Source organism: Rattus rattus, chromosome 18, assembly GCF_011064425.1.
Source record: "Rattus rattus isolate New Zealand chromosome 18, Rrattus_CSIRO_v1, whole genome shotgun sequence".
NCBI classification, from domain to species: Eukaryota; Metazoa; Chordata; class Mammalia; order Rodentia; family Muridae; genus Rattus; species Rattus rattus.
Window position 1 is genome coordinate 14,457,427 of NC_046171.1, and position 16,546 is coordinate 14,473,972.

General features: G+C 41.3%; 1 non-coding gene across 1 annotated transcript; it reads right to left on the reverse strand.

Annotated features, from left to right (window-relative positions):
* Positions 1-1,121: 1,121 nt before the first annotated feature.
* LOC116887725 lies at positions 1,122-1,251 on the reverse strand. Its single transcript, XR_004386239.1, has one exon. It is a non-coding gene; the product is annotated as a small nucleolar RNA SNORA17 (small nucleolar RNA).
* Positions 1,252-16,546: the final 15,295 nt, after the last annotated feature.

A 16,546-nucleotide genomic window follows, 5' to 3' on the forward strand; every position in this document is an offset into this window, starting at 1 on the left:
ATTATTATATTTCTACTTAATTTTATTGGTTCTTTGTGAAATTTCTATCATGTACCCCGATCTCACTCATTCTTCCTGTCCCCTTGTACCCATTCTTCACCCTTTCAACCTCCCTGCCAACACAGACAAATCATCTCATTGTAGTGGTTGTAGCACGTCACAGTGTGCCCCACAGCGTACGCTTCTGCTGCTCTATCAGTACTGGATGCTCACTGGGACCAGGATATCCTGTTGTTGCCCTGTGTCATGGAGATACTGTAGTTTTGGATCTATAGGACCTTTATGCACTCCAGCAGTTCATCAGTAGGGTACTTGTTCGGGTGGACCAATTCAAACCCCAGATCTGGGCTTGAGAGGTATCTGAGGTGGTTATCCCATCAACTCTCCTGCTCTTACCTGACTGATCTGAAACTCCTGCAATGTGCGAGCCTGCTTTCTTGAATATTGTAGCTGGCTAGGGGCTTGATCAGCTCTCCTCTCATGCCCCCAGGGCCAGCTCTTTCCTTGCAAAGCCCTCAGACATCAACATATCCCTGGGCAGTAGCCTAGGCTTTCATGGTAACAGACACCTGCTGCTGCAAGGGCACAGACCCAGAAGTGGCCTCCGGTGCTGACACAGGCTCAGAACCCCCATCGCAATAGGACATGGCCCCAGGTGGCATCATTGGCTACTCACATCAGGCCGTTTCTCAATAGCCCCTGCAGTTCTGTGGGTCTTGATTGTGCCTGCATCCTTCTCTTTCTCTCTCTTCCATTTCGCCACCACTTACTTCCTCCTTTTAGTGGTGCCTGGGATCTCTGAGTATCTGGGGCTGTGTCGGAATTGATTTCAGGAGTGTTTTGCCCTGATTGTGTATTATGGCACTGGGCAGGGCTCATCTTGAGCATGGTCTGCTCCCCAAGCCTGTGAAGCACCAGACTGGTGGTCAAGTCTTTGGTTGTCTCAGGCTTGCTTCTCATCCATGAGAGAGTCGTCTATCTGGGGCTCACTCTCGCCCACGGCCTGAGGTGCCAGGCATGGTCTCAGACAGCCTTCTTCTAGTCTTGGGCTTGCTCTGGGAGCACACCCGGGCCTGTGGGGCACCGTATTAGAGGTCTTCTCAGGCTCATCTTTTTCAGGGACTGTTAAGCTACTAATCATTCAGATGTTCTCCATCAGCACCTTGAGCATAGACATAGCCTCTCTCCTCTCTGCCACCTACTGACGATATGTGGCACAGCAGCCATGCTTGCAAGGCCTCTAGGGGCACCTCCTTCCTGAGTCTCAAGGAGTCTCCTTCCAGGATGAAAACATTTCTAATTAAAGAATGTTGTCATACAGCACCTTTTCCAGATACACAATATGACTTTCCCTGTAATCCCCACGCTCTGTGGGATAAACTGCCATGACGGACTTCAACGGTGCCCTTGTCTTCTGACTAGAAAGAATGACATAGACAGCAAATGGGGACTCCTCACTTATCTGTCCTTCTGTCAGGCCTCTGCTCCTGACAGGCAGACATGTCTGGACCTTCATCATCACTCTCACACCTGCCCAAATTGCCTACATTTCCACCACAGCAGGAACGAGCAGCTTGTGCTCTGCTCTGCCAGTTCGTAAAATGGTGAACACCCATGCACACCCATGGTGAACTCCCTTGCACCAGCCTGAGCTGAAGACACATTCTCCCACCCTAACTCAGCCACCTGAGCCTTCGCCAACATCCCAGGACAACATCACGGCAAGGCAATATGAATAGTGAATAAATACAAATGTTGTGCCTCTATAACGTAATACTTAATGAGTGTTCAATTAGTTATGTACATAACTTAGGGTCTTATATTGCTAAGTGACCACTGGGACACATTATTTTATTTTTAGTTGTGTGTATGCTTGGTGTGCTTCTAGGCAATTGAGTGTAGGCATCTGCTGAGTACAGAAGAGGGAGACAGATCCCCGGGAGCTGAAGTTGACAGCTAGGTTTTACTCTCCCAATATGGTGGAGAGGACTCGGACCTGCAAACGTGACATGTGCCCTTCAGCAGAGAGGTAAGTTGGGTGTTCAGAGCACTAGGCATCCCCCTTGGTTGAGCCTCTCTCTGCCTTTGCTTTAGTCTCAGTGTTTCCTGTGGGGTCTCTTGTTATCCCCAATGCTATGTCCATCTTACTCAGTGGTTCAAGGCTACCTCAAGACCTTACATGGATGTTTGCAGCTTCACCGTTTGGTTACAGATAAGGGCTGGTATTTTATACATATAACTTAGAAGTTCACACCTATCTCATCCTGTTTCAGAAGGAAGGATAATGCATGTTGTACAGAGATGTGAGAGGAGACATCCAGGCAATAAATGGCAAGTCAGCTAGATTTAGTAATTTATATAACGTATCACCAATTCTCAAAGTGGTTTTCTTTGATACACTCATAGTTATAAGGCATACATGGATGGACTGAACAGGCAGGCAACCAGGAAGACATCATCTAGTCATTGCACCCTTTTGTACTGACCTTGATCGGGGATCATATAATAGTATTGATGACCACGTTATTGACTATTATATTTTAAAATTAGACTTTGTTATGACTACTAATGCTGAGTAAAACACTGAACATAATTGTATGATGATGAAGTCATGTGCTCTTCTTAACATAAATGTTAGAGTCACTAGGTTTATGATGGTAAACTCATGATATTTATTTCCTCATATCAGTGAAAAGAGAGATAATGACTACACATTATTGTATGTGGTAACTTATGAAAATGGAGTGAACGCAGAGAGGCTGGGGATCTGGCTCAGGTCACCAAGCTTGAGAAGTAAGCAGTTTACCTATTGAGCTCTTTCTGAAGGCCCTTGGAGTCTTTCTTAGTATGTTTGATGGAGAACTTAGTCTAAATGAGTGACCAACTCAAGGGAAATCACATAGTACCCTGGGGACCTGCTTCCTTATTTCCATTAAAAATCTTTAACGTGAAGTACTACTATTTATAATAAGGTCAGGGATTTCTATATTTTAAATAAAAAATATCATGTTTTTCTATCAAACCTCCACAGATCAGCCCTAACACAGGGCTAGCCCGAGGGAGACTGGTTTATTTCTTTGACTTGGCTCCCGACAATAAATAATGAGACCGTAATAGAATAAAAGGCTAGAGCAGCCAGGTGGCATTTCAAAACTTTGGTCAAGTTTTTCCTCTCTGTGTATTTCTTCACCCAACACCACAATCCCACAGTCCACATTAATGGGTCTTATTGATGGATTACTTCTAAGCAAGACAAACCAAAAATGAAAACAAACACGAGCAAAGTAACTAAAAGTCTCTTAGCTAAACTTTTCACTCTCCAACCGATCGATAAACTCCCTAGCCCTCAGAGTAACTGTTGCTAATAACAACGTACGCCTGTTTATCATCACATAATCAATACAGTAAGCACATGGCTGACATGACTCCTTCTGCTGATTTCCTCTTCCTCGGATTTCACCACAGGTCTCATTGCAGGGAGCTCAGGTATTGATCTTTCTCTCCTAGCTCACTTTCCCGGTATTTGAGTAGAAGCAAGTTCAAGGGGAATGCTAGAGAATCACTTATTGTAAGTAAAGGGAACATTCAGACAATGTAGAAACACACACACACATAAACATACATATATACACATACAAATATCCACCTGCACCCATACAGACATACACATTGTGTGTGTGTGTGTGTGTGTGTGTGTGTGTGTGTGTGCGTGCGTGCACACTTCCCTATCTGACATGAAATGTACTACTTAAAACTGGAATTATAATCCACATTTTTAGGAACACTGACTCTTTCTTTATTGAAAGCATGAACAGACAACTTATCTTTGTCACCTGTAGCAATGTCAAGAGGAAGATCTGTTTTCCTTTCGGGAGTCATCCTCAGAGAAAAGAGGGCCTTTGTATGAATAGATCTGTCACCATCATGGTAGTCCATGCTTTCAATGGCACCTTCTGTCTTCTGACTCTTGGTTATAGACATCTCTCTGGTGAAAGGGTAAGGCAAGGCCATTGTGGTCTAAGGAGCATGTCTTATAGCACTAATTCAATTCAAAATCAAAACCGATATTTCTAACTTGGCTTTAAGACATCACTGAAATGCTAGCTTTCCATACGATTGGGACTCCATTATCGTTTGGCTTCTTTGGAAGAATAGATTTCACTTTCAAGCCCCAATCATGTTGACTTTAATTAAATTATATCGCTTTAGTTTTAAGTAGCATAGTCAGGAATAACTAACAATAGAGTAATTCAAAAGTACAGGAATGGGTGGAGGGCAGATAGTCTCCACACGCCCCGAGGATACACTGACTCTTCAATTGTCTTTCCTTCTAAGTTGACAAGGAGAACAACCAATCATGTTTTATTCCCCTGATCAAGTAAAATGCCTGGACAAATGTAAGTCTAAGTTGCGCCAATGAGAGCAGATGTTAACACTTAGTGATGGAAAACCACTTCAAAGAGCTCATGGTATCCACCATGCAGTCACAAGTGCATCCTTTTCTCCCATTGAGCTGACACTGGCACTGCCTGCACAGCAAAGGGATAGTGGTTGAACCTATAGTACACTCAGAATAACTAGCAGTATAAAATGTACACATGTGGGACTTCCATGTGTGCTGTTTCAGCACCAAGATGTCTGGGACTATCATGGAGTCTTCCAGGCTGACCCATCCATCACCAGAACAAAAGGATACAAATGCAATCACTTCCTTAAGGCTTCATTTTGAAGAAGAAAGAAAGAAAAACCTCCACAGGGTATCTTGTATGCTTAAAAGTAGGGATAAATTAACTGAGTTCTTCTGGCAAGTGATTCCGGGGTCACTGCAGCTGTGACTCTAGCATGTACAGTTACAGCTTATGGTGTTGGTTGACTTGGCGTGCAGAATACAAGAGTAGTAACGTCATAGGATCTTCCATAAGGATTTCCAATGCATGTCTAAGTGGCCAGATACTGTGGCATGGAGACATATTTCCAGTAACAGCTCTGGGATTACCTCACGTGAGTCTGTAGGGTAAGAAACAGGCTGCGGTGCAGATCAGGTGGGTGGTTCTGCCTGTAGCATGTGCCATCTGCTGAGTGATGTTGCATACAGTGTGCAAAGCATGCACAATTGCAGGGATGCATGAGTGAGTGTGAGATTGCCAATGTCTTTGTGAACCTTGGGCAACCACTCCTTACTGGTTCCCATTTCTCTTGTTACAAATAGGTATGTGTGCTTATATATGTCCCATCATTTTATCTTGGTAGCTGTAGTAGTTTGAATATGTTTGTTTCCCACAGACTCATGTGTTTGAATTCTTGGCCCACAGGAGTGATGCCATTAGAAGGTGTGGCCTTATTGAGTAAAGTATGTCCCTGTGAGGGTGGGCTTTGTGGTCCTGTGCTTAAGCTCTGCCCAGTATGGAGGGGAGAATCTCTCTTCTTGGTTGCCTTCAGTTGAAGATGTAGAACTCTGAGCTCCTCCAGTGCCATGCTCACCTGAATGCTGCCATACTTCCCATCATGAAGATAATTGACTGAACCTCTGCGACTGTAAGCCAGCCCCAACTAAATGTCCTTTATAAGAGTTACCTAGACCATAATGTCTCTTCACAGCAATAAAACCCTAAGACAGTATTCTTTAAAAAAAAAATTACAAGACTTCACAATGGGTTTTGCTGTAGGTATCAGGGAAGATCTGGTTTTATGTTTCCAGAATGTTGGGCAGATGTTTGAGGGTTCTGGGTCTGAAAAACATTTTTTTTCATTGTGTGGTCATTGTGAACCTTTAGGTACCAGTGTATAGAGGTACCTACAGATGCTTCATTTCCTCCAATATCCAGATTCATATGTTTAAAGCCTGATCCCAGGATGCTTTGGTTTAGAGGTGTTAGGTCTACTGAGACCTGGAGTTCCAGGGAGGGTCATTGGGTTCTTATGGGTGGAGGGTCCGCTAAGACATGGTGCCTTGGAGGAGGTCCTTATGTTTTTAAGTGTGGTCGTGCTGTGGCACTCCTGCCTCTGTCTTCTACTCGTTTTCCTCCTGGCCATGTGATTGTCTACACTACATTTTCTATGCCACAAATGCACTTCATTGTTTTCTACGCTACTACCACAGACGGAGACTTGCAGAATCAACACTTCACAGACTGGAAATCTCCAAAAGAAATCCCCTTCTCTTTGTGTCTGAAGAGCTTTCTTTTAGTGACAGAAAGCTATCAGACACAGTAACAAAGGAACATCAATCATGCAGCAGTAAGCATCTGTGTTTCTCACATTCTCCAAAAGCAACTAACATCTCTGAAGTTCCTTACACAAGGCCTCCTGGTGTTGCCTCTGAAACTGACCTTCACCTACTCTGTTGTTCTAGTAGGGACTATAAACTTATTATTCTTATTATTTGATTCTACCCCTGGTCCTGATAAGAGGTCTTATCCAAAGTCAATGTGAGTCTTTAAAGAACAGAACACTAGTCAGAGGAAATGAGTGTTGATTACACTAGACTCTGTGAGGCATGAACCTCGTGATCAGTGAGTGACTGTGCACCACTGTACAGCTGTGCCTATTTGAAGTGCAAAACGGAAGTAAATAGAAAGATGCTATATGCTATAAAGCTTAGAGTGGTATCAGAGTCCTGGAGGCTCCTAGATCTACTGTCACCAGTCTCTGATGTCCAGTAACACGTGACCTGACATTTCTAGGGATGGGAACAAATGACATATTTGTTGGAATTGAGTTTTCATTATTTGTGACCCCCAAAGATTTAAAAATAATCATTGTAGCTTACCTTTTACATGTCAAGGGAATGCAATGTCTAAATTTTATATTTGAAATGCCTGTGTTGGATTTAATGCAATGATTTACATACTTGTGTGACAACTTTTATGTATCTAGGTAACAGTTTAGTCCTTAAATTTGGAGGGACACATCTACATAGAATTCAAACACACATATGTAGAACACACATATATATATGAAATATACATGTATGGAACAGACAAAAACACATATAAGACAATATATAGGTATATATATATATATGTATATATATATATGTATATGTATATATGTCAAGAGAGAGATCACCAGTGTATTTGTTGTGAATTTAGCTACAGTATTTTAAGGTAGCTTTTAAAGCACCCAGAAAATGTTTTCCCTTTTAATAAGGTCAGCAGAAAACTCACAAGTGAGTTAGAGTAAGACTGCTGGCTATTGTTCTGCACATAAAGAATACAGTTCACCAAGTTGTAAGTAAAATATTTCTCCCTCTTTTCATAAAGTGGCCTGTATGAAGACATGTTTTGCTGTGGGTTTAGCACAGGAAGCAATGGCCAGTTTGTTCATAGGCAGGGAGCATCAGGCTCATGCTTACAAACACAGTGTTTTGAAGAGTGTCTCCTTACTTCATTCGATCCCCATTCCTGGGCCTTTGAAAATGAATAGCCACGAGGCTGCAAGTTAGGCCAGTGGCCCTTCTTCCTCTTTGCATTTGGTAGTTCATATTATTTCATAAAAAAACAAGCAACAAATGTATGTTTCATGCAAAATATCCACATTGTTTATGTGTTATTTCATTGTGCTCTCTTAGACTGCTTTCATATCTTCCAAATACTTCATTACTGTGACAATAAAATTAAATTTCCTTAGGAGAATATAAATGGAATCTAAAGGTAGTCCCTGGACAAAACACTCAAACTCAAGAATATTTTTAGAAAAAATATTTGAGCCTAAAAAAGTCTAAATCTAAATGTATGCTGACCATCCAATTTGAAACTTAAGCCAACATATCCCCGTTTCTGGCAATACCGAAAGTGTTTGGTAATCAATATGTAAACGATTTTAGAATCAGCCTAGTAGCAGTATCAATTTTGTTACTTGATGCAGAAAACATCTCTCTGTAATGAGTACACCTCTCTATTAACTAAAGAGGCAACCCCATAGGGCAAGTTGGTTGCTGAAAATTGCTTCAAGATAAGTTGCTAACTGTGCCTACTTATCAAAGCTCTGGCGGGACAAACTATGCAATTCTGAGCATGACCTTAAACATGTCCTTCAAGACCATTATTTCTTGAGCAAACCAGGCTCTGATATTTTATAAATTCCCATTTAATGTTGCCTTCTCGATGCTAAGGAGGAAAGCACCCTAGAGTACAGTAAATGTAGCACGCTCAGTTTGTTCATTGAACGTGTCTGTGATGCTTGGTTCGTTAGTGGACTGGCTAGACGAGTTGCATGATGGGTTTGACCCTGTTTTAGAGCACATACTATACTGCCATTTTTAGAGTCTAAACTTCAGCCTCAATAGGCAGAATGAACTTACCCTTGTGTGGCTACAAACAAGAGGAAACACACTAGAGATGAGTGAAGTGATAATTTACTGTTCTGCTCAGAGAAGAAAATTTCAGCCACCTCCATGATTTTTTTCAACTCCCTAAATTCGAACCTAGAAGCCAACGTACACAGAGTGCACACAAAGTCCTCTGAGAGGCACCTCTCAGCAGCTGACAGAAACAGATTCAGAGTCCCACTGTCAAACATTAGATTGAGCTTGGGAAGTTGTGTGGAAGAGTTGGGGGAAGGATTGAGAAACACGGAGGGTACAGGAACTCCACAGGAAGTCCAACAGTGTCAACTAACCTCGGTCCTTGGGGATTCACAGAAACTGAAGTACCAACAAAAAAGCATACATGGGTTAAACCAAGATCCCTGCACATATGTAGTAGATGAGCTGTTTGGTCTTTTTGTGAGTCCCACAACAACTGGAGCAGGGACTGCTCCTGATTCTGTTGTCTGCCTGTCAATAGTGTTCTCCTAACTGGGCTGCCTTGTCTGGTTTCAGTGGGTGAGGATATGCCTAGTCCTATACTGACTTGAGGTGCCGGGGCAGGTTGGCACCCAGAGGGCAGACCTCCAGAGGTGAAGGGGATGGGTGGAAGGACTTTGTGAGGTGGGACTGTGAGAAGAGGGGCTGCAATTGGGATATAAAGTGAATAAATAAATAAATTAATGGAAAAATAAAATACTCAATAAAAATAAAATATAATAATAATGATAATTTGATCATTGTAGGCAGTGGGAGACGAGTCAGTGTTAACATAGATACAAGGATTATGTAATAACTTACATCTTTCCTTGGTTGCCATCACCCACTTATCTACTCCTGAGATATAAAGGACTATGGCGGAATGCACTCAGCAGACAAAAGAAATCAATTCACAAATGTAATGAAGCCAACAGAAAGAGAGCAAAGCAATTGTGGGTTCCAGGAGAGAGAGTTTCTTAGGTCTTTGGGTCCAAGTAATCAAGAAAGAAAAAAAAGGAGCTTCGCTGCAGTAATTAACCCAGACTGAACTATATAGTCAATAGAAAATGCAGTAAGAAAGGTGGAAAGCCAAACATCTTGTTCAATCTCACATTGGTAAGGTGTGCATAAAGATGAAATATAGTTCACTTTCCTAACATTAAGAAGGAGACAGTCATTCTAGCCTCCTAATATCCTTCACCACTGAATAATGAACTCAAAGAAAATTTAGAACCAAACCTGCTTGTATACTCTGGTAGTTCTGTGTCCTGACCAAATACTGCCCCTCATAACCACTGTCATCAACAATTTTTTTTTCTGGAGCTGAGGACCGAACCCAGGCCTTGTGCTTGCTAGGCAAGTGCTCTACCACTGAGCTAAATCCCCAACCCCATTCTCATCAACAATTCTAATCACAACGGAATTATAGGTTTTGTCATTGTATCTGTGGTTTATGCTTCTAAAAGTAAAGCGAACTCCTCACCCACAGCTCATTGCTTTATTGAAAGGTGAGGGTCGAAACCTGAGATCTGAGGAGAATTTCATAAGTAACTTCCTTTGCTCTGTGTCTGCCAGAGAGATTGGATTACCAGGACAATTCCTTATACACAGAAGTCTTTGCCTTCCTGGGGGAAGAGGAAACTATTGACAGTTAGTCCACAAATGAACCCAGGCTGTCACTTAGGGCAGGAGCAGACTTTGCTGTGGGTTGGAGAGCCAAGGGCAGGGTTTCCTTGGGGAAGTGACTGCTCCTTCTAAGCCTTCTACTTCCCTGACTGTGTCTAACCTTGAAAGCCTGAATTGAGTCTGCACACCTAAATTGTGATCTCTCATGGGATTACAGCACCCTCATGCTAAAGTCTATATAGTAACAATGGCTACATTTCACTACTCTCTTCTTATTCATTTTTGACAGTGGATATGGAGAAATGAAGCTCATCCTACTGGCTGCCCCATGGATTTGTCCACTAATAACCTGGGCATCCCTAACAGAGGCTATTTATTCCTATTTTGAAGCAATCCACCACTGAGGACTGAGTCTCTCAGAGAGAAAGGCACAGCTGCCCTTTGGTTACAATGTTGATTCAATGGAGGATACAACCAGGGCAAATTGAAGGCTTGGGAGCCAGCCTTTGAAGGAGCACAGAGTAAACATAATTGAGTGGAATATGTATTAAAAATCCAGTGTCAAGGGTCCTGGCCTCGAATAAATGAACACAGTTGTTTAGGGTGTGATAATTCACCTTCAAATTTAAGTTTCCTTTTCCCATTTTATTTGCTCTTTAGACAGGAAGAAGCATGTTAAGACGTATACGAGTAGGAAAAGTACTGCTTTCTTATGAAGTAAATGGTATGAAAATACTGGAGAAGTGAGTACTGGAGAAGAGAGCCCTTTATTGAGGGGGAAATTACACATTAACTCAAAATATCTATCTGGTATAAATTATATGATAGTAAAGAATATATCAAAGCCAAAACTTGGGGGAATGATAAGTGCTCATGCCAAATATGTGGCATGTGCCCCAGGTGGTCAGGAACCTGGTGTCAGATATAAGCTAACGCTGTTTCTGAGTTTCTGTCTCAATATCCAAGTTCACTCGAGCTGACAGGAGAATCCAGGGAACACGAGACCAAGATGAGACTAGAATCAAATGAAGCTTTCACAATGTAGAAAACAGATTATTAACAAGGATCTGGGTAGCTGTGAGTAAAGCATTTATCAATATACCTAAAAGCAACAGGAGACAGAGATTGACAGCTTTCAGTATATGCTGTTTGCTTGTCCATCATAAAGCACAATCAATGCACAGAATCAATGCACAGAATGAAAAGTGGAGAGGGCATTTTCAGAACTTATGAGTTGCCATGGAAATGGTAGTGAAGATACTTGAAGGTTAGGTTCTAATGGGAAGTAAAGGTAGATGACCTCATGAGTTACGAGTGACTCAGAGAAGTGAGCTGGGTAGAGTGCTAGAGAAATGCACAGACATTATGATACTAAAACCATGCACAGACATTATGATACTAAAACCAAGGGATGAAGGGTAGAATGGCTTAACATCAATTAAAACATAGATTTCCAAAGGCGAAACAAGTGATCCAAAAATATACAAGGACGAGGTTTCATACATCTAATGAAGTCATTCATGCAGGGATTAGTTCGAAAGGTTCGAGGCTATTTATATACATGGTTATTTTTATTGACTAAAATGGGAATAGTAGAATAGAGTTGCTAAAAATGCTCAGTACTGGCCTATATTTTATAGATGGAAAAAAAATAACCGTTCTTATGACCTGAGATATAAATTGAGCTGTCTCTAATTATTGTTTGTATTTTAAAATCAATGATGTTGTTTGAATAAAAATGGTCCCTGCAGGTTCATACATTTGAATGCTTTTTCTCCTGGGAATGGGACTCTTTGAAAGGATTAGAAGGGTTAGGAGGTGTGGCCTAATTGGAAGAAGTATGTCACCTCAAAGTATGGACTTTGAGGTGTTAAAACCCATACCAGGACCAGACTCACTCTCTCTCTCTCTCTCTCCCCTCCTCTCTCTCTCTCTCCCCTCCTCCCTCCCCCCTCCTCTTCCTTCCTTTCTCTCTGCCTAGTTCTCAGGTTTAATGGGAAATACTAAAAATGCACCATCCCAGAGTAGACAGGGCACTAGTGGGCCACAAGGCACCAGCAGGATGTTCTCATCTCAGCAGACTTTCTGGCTTGGAGCTCCCAAAAATCTCTGCTATATTCCCATGGTGAGTCACTGCCATGCCAGCCCCATGCATCCAAATTCCATGGCTGGCTAGGGTTCCCTGCCACTGTACCCCTCTCTGAGACTCAGTTGAGTCACTGCATGAAGGAAAATACCACACAATCTTAGTTTAGAACCAACAGGTAACACAATTGCTGGTTGCAACCAACATCTTAATGAGAAAGCCGTACTAAATTAAATACTCCGGTGGCAGATCCTGGCGCATCTACCATCTAACTGGGGGCCTCTTGTTTGATTACATCATGTACCCCCAAAATCTTTCTCTCCAAAAATACTCCCCACAAGTCCCTTTTCTCCTCCTCTCTTACCCCTCCAACCTGGAGATCCTGCCTACTCCTCACCCAGTGATTGGTCCCCTGAAATCTTTATACATTAGGGGAAGGTCCTTACCACACTAAGGTACTGTCCCTGCACCATGCATGCTGGCAAACTTCTTGCCATAATAGAATAAACCCTTAAACTGTAAGCAAGCTCCCAATTAATCCTTTCTTTTAGAAGAGTAACCTTGGTCCTGGTGTCTCTTCACAGTAATAAAACAGTGGCTAAGACAATCATCTCTTGCAGAGTTATCAAATATATCATTGAAAAGTAAATGCTAAGTCATAGAAAGTTAAATATTCCTGGAGAATCAATTTAATCTTTAAATATTATCTTACCAGACTCAGAGCATTACAGAGAGAACCCAGAAAGATTTAGGAGCAAAGGTCCATCTGTTTATCTATAAATGGTTTCAGTGTTTCTATTTTTAATAATCTATTGCAAGCATGAAGGCACAATTAACATTTAAATGCTGCCTAATATAGAATGTGTGCTTTCTGCGTAAAAAGCTCTGACACTGTTTACAAGTAGCAGCATTGTGAAGTTTTTAAAGTTCAAAACATTGACTCAGTGTCCTTGGATACTTTGGTATCCTAGAAAAAAAATTTCTCATTTTTGTAAGATGATTTAAAAATCTGAAGCTAGATAAGTCCAGTGATTTAGATAAGGCAAGATTTCCATTTCTTTATCATTTATTCTCTTCAATTTTCCACTAAGAACATGTACATTTACTTTAATGTCTTCTTCATGCCATCATAACGTAGGAAATTCACGTTTGCCCTAAGAATACAAAGCACAGTAGAATCACAGAACAGGATTTATTGCCTTTAATGAATGCACTGATACCTTAATAGGAATCACATCATCATCATCATTGTGGATTTAATGCCCCTTGTGAGTCTCTACGAAAATACCTTATACCCAGAAGAGCTCTTGGTTTGCCTAAAGCATAGAAAAAATACTCAAAACAAAGTGAAAATCTATTTGAAAAAGACATCTGTATAGGGATAGAGAAGGGTGACTGCTTAAACTTTTGGAAATTTCTATCTCCATTTAAAAATAAGGTGCCTTTTTAAATCAAGTGCATGGAAATTTAGTAAATACATAGCCATACTAAGTCAAAAATACAGGGAACAAGAGTTGCCTTGCACACAATACCTTCTTAAGGGTTTGAATGTGAGATAAAAGAAGGGACATTTGCTTGAAATTTTCTTTTTGCTAAGTACTTTGGAAAATAATCAAGACAACCTAGTATAAGGTGTGGTTGTTAAATTGTTGATTATTGGTTCAAGAAGCAGGTGTTGAGAGATGGCACAGTGGGTAAAATGCTTGCCATGAAGCTATTAGAGCTGGGACTCAGATCATCAAATCCTCTGTGAAAGTTGCGTGGGTGTGATGGCCACTTGTAATCCAGAGTATCTTGTAGATAGAAAACCATGGGAAGTTGCTACTTAAACCAGTTGGATAGGAAGTTCGAGGCTCACCCAAAGACCCTACTTCATTATGTGAAGTGGAAAGTGATTATGGAAGTTGCCTAATGTAAACATCAGTCATCCACACCTATATACATGCACAAATATGCACATGAATCCCATATACATATCACCCACACACATACCCACATATACAACAGCAGACAAAAGCAACCCAACAAACATTTCCCAAAGAGGCTCAAGGAAATCATACTTTTCACATCTTCTGAACTCAAGTCAAGGCCAGTCTGCTAAAGGGGATATTTTGATGAAAAGAAAATGGCAAACTTTTACTTGTGATAAAATCACAGGTGTTTCCTGTATCCCTTGAGACACAGTTTTCTAAACCTTTAGGAAAATCGTTATCAGTGAATAAAATTTGTTCCAGTACAAGTTGAAGTGGACCATGGAAAACAGGATTCTACTTCCATTTTGAGAGTTACAAGAGATTTTTCCTCTGCCTCATGACAAGCTCTTTGGACTGCCATTCTGAAGCCAATAAAAATGGGAGGGGAGGGCTGGAGAGATGGCTCAGTGGTTAAGAACACTGACTGTTCTTCCAGAGGGGACCTGGGTTTGATTCCCAGCAGCCACATGGTGGCTCACAACCATCTGTAATGGGGATCTGATGCTTTTCTCTGGTGTGTCTGAAGACAGCGACAGTGTACCCACATACATGAAATAAATAAATAAATCTATAAAATAAAATGGGAGGGGTCATCATTGGTCCTGTGGAGCTTTAATACCCCAGCAGAGGGGGATGTTAGAGTGGTGAGGCAGGAGTGGGTGACTAGGTGGAGGAGAGGTAAAGGGGAGGGGGTGAAGGGAATGGGATGGGAGGATATCATTTAAAATATAAACTAATAAAATGATTGATAAAAAACTAAAAGAAATAAAGGAAGAAGCATTCAGATAGAGGCCGAATTTGATTTTAATCTATCAGTACTCAACTGCTGTTTTCTTCTATGATGGAACATATCTAGAATATTGTACTTCTCAGCTCTATCCTGTTATTAGATTTCACTCTGCTAGTCCCTTCCACACAATGCTATTTCCTTTATCACTTTTCTCTGCCTTCAAATGGAGGAAAACTCTGATAATTAAGGCAGAAGTCTACCATTGACTGGAGTGCCTTCTCGGATTTGGGGGTAATGGAAGAGTCCCTTCATTAACAGAGTTTCTCCTTCTTGGACCTTGTCCAGGGAGTTCTAAGACCCCACACTCACCTCTACCTGGGGAATGTCACATAGCTTTGGTTTATAAGAGCAACTTCCTTTCTCCTAACAAAGCCAGTTCAGCCAGCACTGAGATTCCTGAAATGCTTCCCCATGCTAACGAGACATTTCAGGTACCCTAAGTCCCCAGTCAATGACCTTTGCCCATCCAGGATGTCTCTGCCCTCAGTCCCCCAAAACTTTATAATCCTTCAATTACCCTAAGTAAAATTGATCTGCCTACTGACTGCAGGTCCAGTGTTGTTTATTCACAGGGCTTCTGACCTCCTGTTTGATGTCTCTGCTCTCATTGCCTTTGTGGACTGTATCAGCCAATGATCCGTAAGATTCATGTTTTCTTAATGAACCTGACTCTCAGGTTCTATGATTGACAGTAAACCTGCAATGTTAACAAGGGCCTGCAAACACAGGAGGAGAGCACGGACCCCGGATGGCCTCGAGAGTGTCACCCCAGAGCATAAGAGTAGAAAGCCCTGGGGAAGATAATGGAAGCTGAAAGGGATAGCTTAATATTCTCTCATGAGAGTCAGAGTAGGAAAGAATGTTTCTGGGTTCTAAAGTATACTAGGGTTCATATGTAAGATGATTTATTTAGAGTGAAATCTAAACTGATGTTTGCAAAATGAAAGTTTCCGCTGCACAGCCCATTTCTGGGGGTCCTTACTTTGTGGAGAACTGAACTTTACCTTTCATTTCTCCTATTGTATAGGGTAAATCTTACTTGTCAATATACATCTTGATTCTAGAACTGCTGAAGACCAACCATGACATTGGCAACAGATTTTTGGTGTTTGTGTGCATGCTGTTTTTGATAGAAACCTCATTTCACTGTGATTTCATTTTTCAAGGTAGATATCCTTATCCCTGTAGGTGGGAAACATGAGATTATTTTCATGTTCTCTATGTACATTGAATATGTTAGGGAGAATTTCCTCCATGATATCTGGACCAGAATGGATTCTTAGAAAAGTCTCTAGGCTTGAATCTTGATCTCACGTCTATTTGATAGGTTGAAATTATATTTTGTGCATCATTGTTTCCATAAATGAAACAGAGATAGTGAAATTTCCTTCTGCCAAGTGCTGTTTGAAGACTGTCTGTGATAGCGTTATCAAAGACCTTGACACCCTGCCAATCACCTACTGAAGGATGTGGAATAGCTGATGAGTGCAGTTTCAAACAACTGATTTACAATCACCAAAGTCATTCACTAATTTTTGATGGCTCAGAACTGGTGGATGAATATAGCTAAAGGAAGCTATCTCAACAATTTTATGTAAGACACATTCTTTCTTTCTAACAGATAATACTCAGAAAAGGCATGATGTCTAATGCAGATATATTTCTGGGGACCTTTGAATGCAAATGAAGACTACAGTTTATAGCTCTGCATTGTTGTTGAGGTGGCGGTTACAATTCACTGTCTATTTGACCGGATTCAATATCAGCACGGGAACAGGGTAGTTGAA